The sequence below is a fragment of the Schistocerca piceifrons genome, chromosome 8 (genome assembly GCF_021461385.2).
Source record: "Schistocerca piceifrons isolate TAMUIC-IGC-003096 chromosome 8, iqSchPice1.1, whole genome shotgun sequence".
In the NCBI taxonomy this organism is placed as follows: Eukaryota; Metazoa; Arthropoda; class Insecta; order Orthoptera; family Acrididae; genus Schistocerca; species Schistocerca piceifrons.
Window position 1 is genome coordinate 331077010 of NC_060145.1, and position 16244 is coordinate 331093253.

The 16244-nt window shown below is 43.6% G+C and overlaps 1 long non-coding RNA gene across 1 annotated transcript in view; it reads right to left on the reverse strand.

Moving 5' to 3' along the window:
- LOC124712474 overlaps nt 1-16244 on the reverse strand; it is a 230443-nt gene that overhangs the window by 9682 nt on the left and 204517 nt on the right. Inside the window, exon 2 of the long non-coding RNA XR_007005580.1 lies at nt 3448-3497. This is a non-coding gene — a long non-coding RNA (uncharacterized LOC124712474). The remainder of the gene's footprint in view (nt 1-3447; nt 3498-16244) is intronic.

A 16244-nucleotide genomic window follows, 5' to 3' on the forward strand; every position in this document is an offset into this window, starting at 1 on the left:
AGTCATTTTCCCGCGCTCCATGCGCGAATTGAATGGAATAAGCCCTTTACAAGTGGTACAATAGGGCATATCCACTGCCACACACTTCAGAGCAGTTTGCAGAGTATAGAAGTAGACATAGAATTACGTCTGGGTACACAAAAAAAGAAATTAGGTCTTGGATTCAGATTCGCAGAGGTGTCGCTTGATTCTCTTTCCTTTAAAGGTATTCATTTACTCAAATATAGTACTGTAGTAGTCTACCAAAATGCCCATTACTGAATATGCAACTTAGTTATCTCTGCAGTTAACTGCGCTATAAAATATTAGAGAGAATGCCTCTGTGGCTACGACAGGCTCCGCTTGATAAGTGTTGTCACATTTCAGATAATTTGTTATGTTTGTAACCTCCCTCACTTATCGACCTTAATGACAGTGAAAAATTAAACCGCGTGTACCTAATGGAAATTTGGGAAAAGCAATCATCACCGAAGTTAATCTGTCGGTAAAGAGGGAGGAAAGGGTTACATCTAAATGAAAGGAAAAATGCAAATGAAATTGGTGGAAATTAATTTTGAGAAAAGGGTAAAATTAATAAAGAAAGTACATGTGCGGTCGTTACGTTAACAATTAATTGGCGTTAATTACATATTTGAGATTTGGGGAAAATTACGGTCGCCAGTCCTATGGACAACTACTATAACTGAAAATGAAAGATTAATGCACATATAATTAGCACTAAAAGCGTGGCAATTGAAGGTTGACACGTGTTGCGTGAAAACTAAATGTTTGTCAGAAGTAATAAATTTCGCTACACTCTGACTTAATTTAGCAAAAGAATTAATAAAACCGGAAAATTGAAAGTTAATTTAGTGACTGAAATTAAGTGAACTTCGTTTCTGAAGCACTACGAAATTCAATAAAATAAGGTTAGTCTTGGGCTACCTCAACAATCATTTCAAAACCTACTTGAATCTACGCAATTCAGAAATAAGAGATTTAACTTTGAACTTGAATTAAATGATTCTGGACAATTAACAATAGTAACATTTAGTACGTACCAAGCTGAGCTGCAGTCACAGGTAAGCTAAAATATGCTAGCAAAACTCGCACTCTTAATTTGTGCTTGTGTAATCTAAATATTGTAGCCAGCTATGAATACCTTAACTGAACTTTGAAATTAAAGCAGTGAAATGGAATGATATTACTTTAATGCTGGCGTATGAATTTCAACGACACTCGGGTTCATTCCGGAAAAGGAAGGGACCCTGCTTGGTAATGCAACTGGGACAATGAGCAACAAAGGTTCATGCTACATTGCTGTAATTTTGTGATTTGAACAGTTAGAAAAGCAGAGGTCTGCCATACAGTTCTAATACTTTACGTGCTGCCAGTCTTCCTTGTTGGTTGATTGAAGGTTTGAAGTCGTCGATCGAGGAGGTGGCGACAGTCACTCATTGTCGGCCGTCGCTGTTGCAGAAGCTGGATGTTGGCGCGCCTTCTTCTTGACACGGTCTCCAGCCGAAACGGGCTCTTGATGTGCGCCAAGCTAATGCTTCCCGTCCGCGACACCGTGTCAGAAACTATCATAGCAATTCGAGCGCAATTACATGCTGCCAAACCCCGAAAGCGCGGTAACTCGCGGGGGCGTCACACAACACACCTGCTCCACTGCACTACTCCAGCCAGACTCTCCTCTGCCGGCGCTCCACGCGACAGAGTTAACACTACCAAAGTTCCTAAACACTTTGGTTCTCCACACGACCTATCGATGTATTCGTTCGATAGCATAGTTTTCCCTAGGCCAGACCCAGCGTATAAATACAAATATTCACAAAACAAACCAATTATACATGGACATAAATGCATATATATATATATATATATATATATATATATATATATAGTAAAACAATTACAATATACAAAGACACAGAAATGTTATATCTTTAGGTAACAAAATAAGGAAAAAAATTTGCAGTGCAATAGATGGAAATAGGAGGATATGCATTTCCGGCGTTACATGTTCTTGTGCAGAACGTGCCATATTTTAATGCAAAGTTGCTTTATTGTCTTGAAAACGGTATAAAGTTCTACCTGAAGTGAAAATGCGACTGTTCCACTTTTATTCGTATTTGTCAGGCGTATGGGAAAAAACGCCATTTACAACAGAATAAATGATAAACTACTGTAATTTTCAAAGTGTTTTTACTTTTCTTTCTTGAATGTTGCGGATAATTTCAGGTCAGGTGTTACTCGACACAAATATCTATTTGATAGGTTTTTCTCGAAAGCTTCTTTGACCAGATCTAGGAAATAGTTAAACTGGGAAATACTTAACAAGAAGAACTCAGAGAACTTTGTCTTCGTTTGATAAATGACGATTGATAAGTGTCGTAAATGAACATTTGGCAAGCCTTGTTGAGACAAGATGGGACATGTTTCAAGTTTTCCATTATCCAACTCTTGGAATAAAATATCTTTTTCTTCATGGCTGTGGAGCGCTCAGGCAGCGCGATCGGCTCCAGCATGCACAAATACAGTATTTTAACTTCTATTTTCTCACATTCTACTGAGATACGGGTTTCGTTCCAACATTGAAAACTACGTACGAAACGTAAGGTAGCCAGCGATCACATTTTTCACAGCAAACCCTTTAAAATTTATGCTGCATAGTAGTTGTAAAGAAGATATCACAATAGCTCTAACCAACATCGACAAAATAGACACTTCATCATAAATCTATAACGTGAAACTACAAGATATGGAAATATCAACTTTTTGAGCCAATTAGTTCAGTTTTTTATAGTGAAGAAAATGCACAAAACCGAAAGAAGTGGCTTTTAAGTTTTTAAAAGAAGAAAAGAATATCTGTCGAAAGACTAACTACAGGAGTTGACATAGTTTTGCTGCATTTACATACAATATTTTTACAGCAAGAAATTCGGAAAACTCATTTTTGTCGTGTACCGGTATGAGCCGCTGTATGTGAACCGCTTCCCGCGTGGCGTCCCTCGCCGCTGGAAGCCCCCACCAACTGCCGCGGCGTGAACCGCGCCGGCAGACAAGCCTAGAGAGAAGCGGCTGCGCTTTCTGCTGGAAAATAGAGATGGGGCCCCTCCACGCCCGCACCAACGTGATGACCAAACCAGAAGTTCTACTGTCACCTCCGTCAACATGTTAGTTATCTAGTAGGTGGATCGCAGGATGCTGGGCTGTGATGTTATCCGTGCGTCTGAATAAGACTACGCATTAACACGGTCCATCAGGTGATAGATAGCGAACTAAACGCGGATGAGGGTAACAATTTGAAGAGCAGAGGGAAAAAAAGTGCCAAGGCTCGTGCCGTGAGAAGGAAAAAAAAAACCTCTGCGACAGTGGGATGGGTAGTAAGAGCAGTAGTGGCTTACTAGCTGCGATAGTTCATGCAAGGTTGGGTTTGTTAGTGTGGGTATCATGCATCATTACCGTTGGCATGCGATGGCGATGTAGCCCGGTTTGCTGCAGGCGCTGCATTCCTGGAACAATCAGGATCGTTATATATTAGTGGGAGATCGGCCATAGATCATCTCACTGTGTGGGGTGTGTGTGTGTAGCTTGTCTGCATGTAACGTACGGTACGGTTTCCCTTCGTGGTGCCAGTTATTCGGCAGTGTATTCCAGCTGGATATCCAGTAATGGCGTCTGATTAACAGGGGCTCATCTGCGCCGTTGTGTTTGCCTGTACTGGGCCATAGATGTTAGGTCCTTGCAAGTATGTCTTTTGGTCTTTTATGTTTCCATCTATGGTTGTGTTCGTAGTTCCCCAGATTCAGAATGAACGGGTTCTGCGAATGTCTGGAGTTTCCATAGTCTTGTGGTGAGTTTGTGGATTACCTCCGTGAGAGTCTCAAGTCGGTATTCCCGGTGAAGGTCCGCGATGCGTGTGTATCGTGGAGCATTGCTTATGATTTTGAGTACTTTGTTTTGTATGAGCTGCAGACGGCGCAGGCGTGTAGGCGCAGCCTATCCCCAGACAGGGGCTGCGTACGTCATCAGGGGTCGAATTAGTGTCATGTACATGGACCTCGACACACTTCTGTTCAGTGTGTTGAGCACAGGCTAGAGCTGTTTGAGCCTCGTGCTTGCTCTGTTGGTCATGTGTTGTATGTGGTCCCCCCAGAGTAATTTCCGGTCCAGCCAGACACCGAGGCATTTGACTTTCGTGCGGAAACGTATTGGGCGTGCATGTAGTCGTTGGTCTGCAGTATCGGTGTTTGCGCTGTTGCTTCGGTCTTCTAGTGAACAGAACGGCTTCGCACTTGTCGACATTTACTCTAACACGCCATTTCTCTAACCAAGCCTCAGCCACTGAATGCGGTCTGTAATCGTGACGTAATGTTTGATGGTTTCCAGTCTTTCCCGAGGATGGCTGTGTCATCCGCGTAGATTGCCATCGTTGTGTTGTGTGTGGTTGGGAGATCGTTTATGTAGAGGTTAAACAGTAGGGGCCCCTAGGATGTTTCCCTGGGGTACTCCCGCGTGTATACCTTGTTGTGTTGATTGTTTTCCCTGCACGCCAATGTTGAAACTCCTGTCTGTGAGGTATGAGTGTATGAGACGCACCAGCCCGTCGGGGAACCCCGCGTCACTGAGTTTGCGAATGAGGTCGTTGTGCCATAGACGGTCGAAAGCGATGTCCAGGAACACCGCCCCTGTTGCTTTGTTTCTGTTGAAGCCATGTGTTATATGTTCGCCGACCCGTAAGAGTAGTTGTGTTGTGGAGTGGTGATTCCTGAAGCCGAATTGCTCCGGTCTCAGGATGTCATTTGTTATGTAGTGCCTAGTGATGCGTTTGAGAATCACCTTCTCAACACTCTTGCTGAGCGAACTCAGAAGACTGATGGGTCGGTAGCCACCCATCGTTTTCCGGGACAATCCTCTGGCGCAAGTTGTGACTAATTTCTTCGATCGATGGGGCAGGGAAGTGCAGTACCACTCAGCCTACTCTCCGAACTCAAGGGGATTTTCCAGGTTTCAGGGGTGCCATCACCCATCTGATGTAAACATTGCTCAGGATACCATTGTTGTGACTTTAGGGTCCTGCTAACAATTTGAAAAATAATGCGTATTCACTTTATAAATTGGTCGAATATCAGAAACTTCCGAAGGAAGATTCTGAGTGCGTCGATGGCGCTCCCTGCCGCCGTTGGATAAGCAGCTGAGCAGCAAGTCGTATACTCCTAGCTCACTCATTTGTTACATAGTTTAATTCTTAATTTCTTTGCGTGTTTTTGGTTCTTGCATTGTTTAATTCATAAATTTCGGGCGTATTATAGTATTTGAGAGTGTAGCATCGTGTTTCAGTACCTCAATAGTGTAATTTCGCTTAGTCTCCTTCCGCCGCCGAGCAGTGTCAGCAGTGCGCAAGTAGCAGCATTACTGCATTTACTAGGCAATCTTGTATTTTAATATCCGTTTAAATTTTGTCGATTTGTTTGCGCTCTCTGTAGATTAGTTCAGACGTTCTTAGCAAAACAGTTTTTAGCATGGATAGGGACTGCAACTGCTGTGTTCGGATGCAGGCTGAGTTGGCATCCCTTCGCTCCCAGCTTCAGGCAGTGTTGGCTTCGGTCACACAGCTTGAGGCTGTTGCCAATGGGCATCACTGTGGGGGTCGGGATGGGGGTTTGTCGGGGACGGCCAGCTCGTCCCACGCATCCCCTGATCGGACTACGACTGTGGTTGCCCGGGATACTGCCCGCATTGAGGCTGATCCCTCACCTGTGGTAGAGTGGGAGGTCGTTTCAAGGTGTGGCAGGGGGCGAAAGACATTCCGGAGGGCTGAACGGAAAGCCTCTCCAGTTTGTCTGACGAACCGGTTTCAGGCTCTGTCTCAGGCTGATACTGATCTTCGGCCTGACATGGCTGCTTGTCCTGTTCCAGAGGTTGCCCCTCAGTCTGCAAGATCCGGGCAGTCGCAGAGGGTGGGCTTACTGGTAGTTGGGAGCTCCAACGTCAGGCGCGTAATGGGGCCCCTTAGGGAAATGGCAGCAAGAGAGGGGAAGAAAACCAATGTGCACTCCGTGTGCATACCGGGGGGAGTCATTCCAGATGTGGAAAGGGTCCTTCCGGATGCCATGAAGGGTACAGGGTGCACCCATCTGCAGGTGGTCGCTCATGTCGGCACCAATGATGTGTGTCGCTATGGATCGGAGGAAATCCTCTCTGGCTTCCGGCGGCTATCTGATTTGGTGAAGACTGCCAGTCTCGCTAGCGGGATGAAAGCAGAGCTCACCATCTGCAGCATCGTCGACAGGACTGACTGCGGACCTTTGGTACAGAGCCGAGTGGAGGGTCTGAATCAGAGGCTGAGACGGTTCTGCGACCGTGTGGGCTGCAGATTCCTCGACTTGCGCCATAGGGTGGTGGGGTTTCGGGTTCCGCTGGATAGGTCAGGAGTCCACTACACGCAACAAGCGGCTACACGGGTAGCAGGGGTTGTGTGGCGTGGGCTGGGCGGTTTTTTAGGTTAGATGGCCTTGGGCAAGTACAGAAAGGGCAACAGCCTCAACGGGTGCGTGGCAAAGTCAGGACATGCGGGGACCAAGCAGCAATCGGTATTGTAATTGTCAACTGTCGAAGCTGCGTTGGTAAAGTACCGGAACTTCAAGCGCTGATAGAAAGCACCGAAGCTGAAATCGTTATAGGTACAGAAAGCTGGCTTAAGCCAGAGATAAATTCTGCCGAAATTTTTGCAAAGGTACAGACGGTGTTTAGAAAGGATAGATTGCATGCAACCGGTGGTGGAGTGTTCATCGCTGTTAGTAGTAGTTTATCCTGTAGTGAAGTAGAAGTGGATAGTTCCTGTGAATTATTATGGGTGGAGGTTACACTAAACAACCGAACTAGGTTAATAATTGGCTCCTTTTACCGACCTCCCGACTCAGCAGCATTAGTGGCAGAACAACTGAGAGAAAATTTGGAATACATTTCACATAAATTTTCTCAGCATGTTATAGTCTTAGGTGGAGATTTCAATTTACCAGATATAGACTGGGACACTCAGATGTTTAGGACGGGTGGTAGGGACAGAGCATCGAGTGACATTATACTGAGTGCACTATCCGAAAATTACCTCGAGCAATTAAACAGAGAACCGACTCGTGGAGATAACATATTGGACCTACTGATAACAAACAGACCCGAACTTTTCGAATCTGTATGTACAGAACAGGGAATCAGTGATCATAAGGCCGTTGCAGCATCCCTGAATATGGAAGTTAATAGGAATATAAAAAAAGGGAGGAAGGTTTATCTGTTTAGCAAGAGTAATAGAAGGCAGATTTCAGACTACCTAACAGATCAAAACGAAAATTTCTGTTCCGACACTGACAATGTTGAGTGTTTATGGAAAAAGTTCAAGGCAATCGTAAAATGCGTTTTAGACAGGTACGTGCCGAGTAAAACTGTGAGGGACGGGAAAAACCCACCGTGGTACAACAACAAAGTTAGGAAACTACTGCGAAAGCAAAGAGAGCTCCACTCCAAGTTTAAACGCAGCCAAAACCTCTCAGACAAACAGAAGCTAAACGATGTCAAAGTTAGCGTAAGGAGGGCTATGCGTGAAGCGTTCATTGAATTCGAAAGTAAAATTCTATGTACCGACTTGGCAGAAAATCCTAGGAAGTTCTGGTCTTACGTTAAATCAGTAAGTGGCTCGAAACAGCATATCCAGACACTACAGGATGATGATGGCATTGAAACAGAGGATGACACGCGTAAAGCTAAAATACTAAACACCTTTTTCCAAAGCTGTTTCACAGAGGAAGACCGCACTGCAGTTCCTTCTCTAAATCCTCGCACAAACGAAAAAATGGCTGACATCGAAATAAGTGTCCAAGGAATAGAAAAGCAACTGGAATCACTCAATAGAGGAAAGTCCACTGGACCTGACGGGATACCAATTCGATTCTACACAGAGTACGCGAAAGAACTTGCCCCCCTTCTAACAGCCGTGTACCACAAGTCTCTAGAGGAACGGAGGGTTCCAAATGATTGGAAAAGAGCACAGATAGTCCCAGTCTTCAAGAAGGGTCGTCGAGCAGATGCGCAAAACTATAGACCTATATCTCTTACGTCGATCTCTTGTAGAATTTTAGAACATGTTTTTTGCTCGCGTATCATGTCATTTCTGGAAACCCAGAATCTACTATGTAGGAATCAACATGGATTCCGGAAACAGCGATCGTGTGAGACCCAACTCGCCTTATTTGTTCATGAGACCCAGAAAATATTAGATACAGGCTCCCAGGTAGAGGCTATTTTTCTTGACTTCCGGAAGGCGTTCGATACAGTTCCGCACTGTCGCCTGATAAACAAAGTAAGAGCCTACGGAATATCAGACCAGCTGTGTGGCTGGATTGAAGAGTTTTTAGCAAACAGAACACAGCATGTTGTTATCAATGGAGAGACATCTACAGACGTTAAAGTAACCTCTGGCGTGCCACAGGGGAGTGTTATGGGACCATTGCTTTTCACAATATATATAAATGACTTAGTAGATAGTGTCGGAAGTTCCATGCGGCTTCTCGCGGATGATGCTGTAGTATACAGAGAAGTTGCTGCATTAGAAAATTGTAGCGAAATACAGGAAGATCTGCAGCGGATAGGCACTTGGTGCAGGGAGTGGCAACTGACCCTTAACATAGACAAATGTAATGTATTGCGAATACATAGAAAGAAGGATCCTTTATTGTGTGATTATATGATAGCGGAACAAACACTGGTAGCAGTTACTTCTGTAAAATATCTGGGAGTATGCGTACGGAACGATTTGAAGTGGAATGATCATATAAAACTAATTGTTGGTAAGGCGGGTACCAGGTTGAGATTCATTGGGAGAGTGCTTAGAAAATGTAGTCCATCAACAAAGGAGGTGGCTTACAAAACACTCGTTCGACCTATACTTGAGTATTGCTCATCAGTGTGGGATCCGTACCAGGTCGGGTTGACGGAGGAGATAGAGAAGATCCAAAGAAGAGCGGCGCGTTTCGTCACTGGGTTATTTGGTAACCGTGATAGCGTTACGGAGATGTTTAATAAACTCAAGTGGCAGACTCTGCAAGAGAGGCGCTCTGCATCGCGGTGTAGCTTGCTCGCCAGGTTTCGAGAGGGTGCGTTTCTGGATGAGGTATCGAATATATTGCTTCCCCCTACTTATACTTCCCGAGGAGATCACGAATGTAAAATTAGAGAGATTAGAGCGCGCACGGAGGCTTTCAGACAGTCGTTCTTCCCGCGAACCATACGCGACTGGAACAGGAAAGGGAGGTAATGACAGTGGCACGTAAAGTGCCCTCCGCCACACACCGTTGGGTGGCTTGCGGAGTATCAATGTAGATGTAGAAAGTCATACGGTGTGCCAGAAGGTTCGTCAGCGGATTAAACAAAGAGACGCTGCCTCAACGCATGTCCGAAATGTACGTTCCAAAAACACTCAGCCACTTCTGATTTTGTATTATTACCATCAAGTTGCTATTTTCTGAACGGTGTTTCAACTGCTGTCGCCTATCGACTGAATCGGACCTCCCTTGTCGCGCCAGCTAGTTGTGGAGACTGGGGCACATTTACGCCGATACCTTTACGATATTAAAAAGAAGTTTAGTTTTATCGTATTTAACATTGCTTAGTCTTATAACATGGTTATTAAAGTGTAAGGTGATACAGATATTTCTAACTTAACATTATATTTAAGATTGCAAAATAATTTTAAATACGCTCAAGTCGAATGTGTAAACGTACAACCCATATGTGGTGGGTTTACGCGTCTATACAGCCACATTTACCATATCATAGAACGCAATAATAAGTATACAAAACAGATTTCTAAAATTTTCAAAATATCTTTAATTGGCAGTAAACAAAATTACACCAATTAATATCGTAAAATACAAATATTTTACTGGCAGTAAACAAATTTTTTGGCGAACTTCCGCCTGTTAGCATAAAATGGCCTACACAGAAATGTGAATGTTAAAGGCATAGTTATTATCATTATTCAAACTGAAATTTGTACACACAGAAAATAATGATATTTCCTGTGTCACAGACGTCGTGAGCCCACCTTTTACAGCAAAGGCCCTGGACTCATTCTTGATTTCTTTTTGACTGGTTGTATGGTTTTAAAGGCAATTTTCATCCTCTTCATCAGAATGCTGCAGGTAATGAGAGAAAGGAACTGGATGGACATTCGTTGACACGGGAGTGCTTGCTAACAGACGCTTTGGAAGGACGAGTTAGTGAGAGGAAGGAAGAGACACGACGTTGATGACGACTTAAAGGGTAACGAAAGTTAGGCTCACCTGAAGAGGATGGCATAAGACACGACAGCGTGGAGAGTTACCATGTGGAAATCTGTCTTTGGATAAACACTGATGATATCAGAAGCAGGCCTAATCGCATTTCTCCTTGTTCTTACTTTTAGCAATTTATTGCTCGTATCAGTCCTCGCTCTCATAGAATTAATTATTTCTGCTTGAATTGCATTGATTTTAAATAGCTATGTTTTAGTAATTCCTACTTGTTACTCTCCTATACATCAATATTTTTTAGATTGTGTTTTACGTTGCTGTTATCTTAATTTTCTTGACTGGGGTCTTACTTAGGATGGCAATGAAAAACACCGAATAAAAATATCCCAACAGAACTGTGTAAACGTGGCCCATCTCTATGTTCGAATAAATTCGAAACTACAGTAGCAACTTTCAGGCTTTCAAATTATACATATGTATACAGTAAAAGAAGAATGGGTGGCTTTGAGGGATGAAATAGTGAAGGCAGCAGAGGATCTAATGGGTAAAAAGACGAGGGATAGAAGAAACCCTTTGGTAACAGAAGAAATATTGAATTTAATTGATGAAAGGAGAAAATATAAAAATGCAGTAAATGAAGCAGGCAAACAGGAATACAAACGTCTCAAAAATGATATCGACAGGAAGTGCAAAATGGCCAAGTGCGGATGGCTAGTGGACAAATGTAAGGATGTAGAGGCTTATCTCACTAGGGGTAAGATAGATACTGTTATATCCTAGCCAGTAATGCCAACCGAGCCCGCTGCCAAAAGGTTGGCAGCATCAAAGTCCGGACGCCGTCCGCATAAGCAGCGCCAGCGATACAGGAAATCGCCGCAAGTCTGCGCGCGCCACCGCTGGCTTCTGGCTTCTTAAGCGCTGGAGTCGCGAGCGCTAGGACAGTTCTGTATTCGCCGCTCAGTTGTATACTCGCCACCGATTTGTGTACTTGCTAGTCAGTTGTGTGTTCATCGCAGCAGAGTTGTTGTTTGTCGTCAGCCGACGCTGACCTAGCCGCTCCGACTCGAACTAGACAGATTTCTGTAGACACCGAGTTCACTACTGTGTTACTGTATCTTCATTAATAAAGATAAGTACCGACTTTTATTTAATCAGAGTGTTTGGGTATTCATCTTTCTGCTCACTGTTCCAGCGGACCGGTAGGCCCGCTATTAAAAGTGTGGCGGTGACTTCGTAAGCCGTTTCTACAGCGAATTGTTTGTCGCTACGAACACCGCCACAAAAGATACTACCTACAGGAAAATTAAAGAGACCTTTCGAGAAAGGAGAACCACTTGCATGAATATCAAGAGCTCAGATGGAAACCCAGTTCTATGCAAAGAAGGGAAAGCAGAAAGGTGGAAGGAGTATATAGAGGGTCTATATTATGGAAATGGGAGAGAATGTAGATGAAGATGAAATGGGAGATATGATACTGAGTGAAGAGTTTGACAGAGCACTGAAAGACCTGAGTCGAAACAAGGCCCCCGGAGTAGACAACATTCCATTAGAACTACTGACAGCCTTGGGCCAGCCAGTCATGACAAAACTCTACCACCTGGTGAGCAAGATGTATGAGACAGGCAAAATACCCTCAGACTTCAAGAAGAATATAATAATTCCAATCCCAAAGAAAGCAGGTGTTGACAGATGTGAAAATTACCGAACTATAAGTCACAGCTGCAAAATACTAACGCGAATTCTTTACAGACGAATGGAAAAACTGATAGAAGCCGACCTCGGGGAAGATCGGTTTGGATTCCGTAGAAATGTTGGAACACGTGAGGCAATACTGACCCTACGACTTATATTAGAAGCTAGATTAAGAAAAGACAAACCGACGTTTCTAGCATTTGTAGACTTAGAGAAAGCTTTTGACAATGTTGACTGGAATACTCTCTTTCAAATTCTGAGGGTGGCAGGGGTAAAATACAGGGAGCGAAAGGCTATTTACAATTTGTACAGAAACCAGATGGCAGTTATAAGAGTCGAGGGGCATGAAAGGAAAGCAGTGGTTGCGAAGGGAGTGAGACAGGGTTGTAGCCTATCCCCGATGTTATTCAATACAGAAACGCAACACCCAGAGCTGAAATCACACGGTTTTCTTATGGCTGAGCGGTGAAGAAATCTGGGACAGACTGGCGATCGGAATCGACACGAAAAGGCTTGGAAGGAAGATATAAAGTGCGTCAATTAAACCATCCTTTTACTGGGACGTTGATTCACATGCATTTCGCTGTCGTAAACGACAGTTCGCAGTGCGATGAGCTACAGGAGTACGTTCTTGACAGCCACTGAGACTGCTGACGCCCTCGGCCGTTTCAACTCTTCTCTAAGGATATTGTGGGGCTGCATCCCCACTAAACTGATCGAACCCCTTTGGGGTGTAGCACGAGCGCAATTTTTGCTGTAATGTACAGTTTGGAACCGCTAGGGACTGTCCAAAACCATTCCACGAAATCTGTACGTGATGCGAAGCAGCAAAGGATACTTACGCTTCTTCAGCTCTCCTATTTTCCACTCTCCTGTGGCGCGACCACGGGGGAGTGCAACATTAGCACGTTCGTGAATAAAACGGCAAAAGATCTCTCTTAAGACACCCAGCTGGGCAACACTCTTGGTGCCACCCACGCAACTTCGTTGAGCACGTTACCAATGTACCTGCCAGAAACTTTGATACCAATTCACTCCGGCGGCTGAAAGTAGGCAAACCCCGCCCAAGGAGTGTCGAAGTGGAGGGAAGGGATGATTTCAGTGCTGCGTGTCGTGAGTCTAATCTCTATCACAGAGACGTGAAAAGAAGGAGTAAAATGTGAGTAAGAGGGGCTGTGACGACATTCTCATCGTGTGACACGTCCGCGGTGGCGTTGGGCAGAACTATGGTGAAATTTGGTGTCAGTGTGACATAATTAAACCGCCTTACAGCTCACGTGATCTTTTGACCTGTGGTCTTTGCCCCGCATCTGTCGACACGTTGCTGTCTGAAGCGTCGCCGCAAGCATTGCAGAGGGAGGTTGCAGGCACCTTAGAGCCAAATATCAGTCTCATGGGTCGCTATGGGAGGCAACAAAGGGATTTCTAAAACGTGATCCTTTCATATTGTTGCCCAGTGTACTACGAGGGTCACTCCAAAAGAAATGCACACTATTTTTTTTTAATCCATCTTTTATTCAAAATGTTTGAAAGTTTTACAGTGTGTAGATACAATCCTTTAGGAACAATATTTTCATTTCTCCACATAATGTTCATCCCTCTCAACTGCCTTACACCATCTTGGAACCAGCGCAAGTATACCCGCACGGTAAAATTCTGGCCCAACCTGTTGGAGCCACTGTTTGGCAGCGTACACAAGGGAGTCATCATTTTCAAATCTTGTTCCACGAAGAGAGTCTTTCAGTTTCCCAAAGAGATGATAGTCACATGGAGCCAGGTCAGGACTGTAAGGCGGGTGTTTCAGTGTAGTCCATCCGAGTTTTGTGATTGCTTCCATCGTTTTTTGACTGACATGTGGCTGTGCATTGTCGTGCAACAGCAAAAAATCCTGATTTTGCCGATGTGGTCGAACACGACTCAGTGGAGCTTGAAGTTTCTTTAGTGTCATCACTTATGCATCAGAATTTATGGTGGTTCCACTTGGCATGATGTCCACAAGCAAGAGTCCTTCGGAATCTAAAAACACCGTAGCCATAACTTTTCCAGCAGAAGGTGTGGTTTCTAATACTTTTTTCTTGGGTAAATTTGCATGATGCCACTCCATTGATTGCCTCTTCGTCTCTGGTGAAAAATGATGGAGCCATGTTTCATCACCTGTCACAATTCTTCCAAGAAATTTATGTCCACCATTCTCGTACTGTTCCAAAAGTTCGCTGCAAACAGTTTTTCTTGTTTCTTTGTGAGCCACTGTCAACATCCAAGTTTGAAAACAAGCAAGAAGTATGTATCTACACACTTACACACATGCAGAATGAAAACTGTATTTTTACAAAAATAGTGTGCATTTCTTTTGGAGTGTCCCTCGTACTTGCTCAGAAACAAGGTTCAATATACAAATGGATACTCAAAATTAAAGAAAAAAATGAATTACACGTATGTTTCCTGATTTCAATAACAATGCGAAAATTGACCCCGTTAGAAATGAACTCTTTCCTAGTGCTGCCACATCCAATTCGCAGGAAATCGGGACTTAGAGACTGGTCACTTAAAAAATGGCGGTCAGGGATCTAAAAGTCAGGACATAAAAATACGAAGTAAGTTTTCAAACATTAGATAACTATTTTATTGTACTACACTAGCTGACAAAAAAAGTAAAGCACCCAGAAGATATTGTCGGATGTCAATGTTACTTAGTGCACTGCAAACTGTTACAACTGTAATCAATACTGTTCTGTTCATCAGAATTATTAATTTTAGGGAAAATATTCCGACACTCTTCAGCGCAGGTCAACAAACTACACGAAAGTGGGTCAAATTTATGCACAGGGCACGTTTACTCTGAGTACTTTCCTTGGGAAGCGTTCTTGCTAGAACACTACCGACAACGAACGATTAGTACTACAAAGTACTGAGGGTTCCTACTAACTTCTGGCACAAGTTGAGTGCGTCTTAGCGCGAATAACATATCCGTGTTTTTGAGCAAGCTGAGTAAATTTCGTTACTCAAACAGCGAAGCTCCTAGGGAGCATACATTTTAGAACTGAGAACAGATAAATATATTCTACTTTACAAGATATTGTGGTTGTTGTGGTCTTCAGTCCTGAGACTGGTTTGATGCAGCTCTCCATGCTACTCTATCCTGTGCAATCTTCTTCATCTCCCAGTACCCACTGCAATGTACATTCTTCTGAATCTCTTTAGTGTATTCATCTCTTGGTCTCCCTCTACGATTTTTACCCTCCACGCTGCCCTCGAATGCTAAATTTGTGATCCATTGATGCCTCAGAACATGTCCTACCAACCGGTCCCATCTTCTTGTCAAATTGTGCCACAGACTCCTCCCCAATTCTACTCGGTACCTCATTAGTTATGTGATCTACCCATCTAATCTTCAGCATTCTTCTGTAGCACCACATTTCCAAAGCTTCTATTCTCTTCTTGTCCAAACTATATATCGTCCGCGCTTCACTTCCATACATGGCTACACTCCATACAAATACTTTCAGAAACGACTTCCTGATATTTAAATCTATACTCTATGTCAACAAATTTTTCTTCTTCAGAAACGCCTTCCTTGCCATTGCCAGTCTACATTTTATATCCTCTCTACTTCGACCATCATCAGTTATTTTGCTCCCCAAATAGCAAAACTCCTTTACAACTTTAAGTGTCTCATTTCCTAAACTAATTCCCTCAGCATCACTCGACTTAATTCGACTACATTCCATTACCCTCGTTTTACTTTTGTTGATGTTCATCTTATACCCTCCTTTCAAGACACTGTCAATTCCGTTCAGCTGCTCTTCCAAGTTCTTTGCTGTCTCTGACAGAATTACAATGTCATCGGCGAACCTCGAAATTTTTATTTGTTCTCCATGGATTTTAATACATACTCCGAACTTTTCTTTTGTTTCCTTTATTGCTTGCTCAATATACAGATTGAATAACATCGCAGAGGCGTCAAAAGAAGGGATGAAATGTGCGCAAGAGGGGATGTTACGGTGGCGTTGGACAGAATTATGGTGAAACTTGGTGCCAATGTAACATCATTAATCCACCTTACAGCTCACGTGAACTTCTGAGCAGTGGATTTTTTTCCGCATGTGTCGACACCTTGCTGTTCGAAGGATGCCTCAGGGCAGCACGCTTCTCCACCATTACAGAGGAAGTTTGGACACACCTTTCAGCCACATTACAAAATTATGCGTCGCCATGGGAGGCAATTACAGGGTTTCGAAAATGTGATCCTTTAATTTTACTGGTCAGTATAGTTACTTGAAA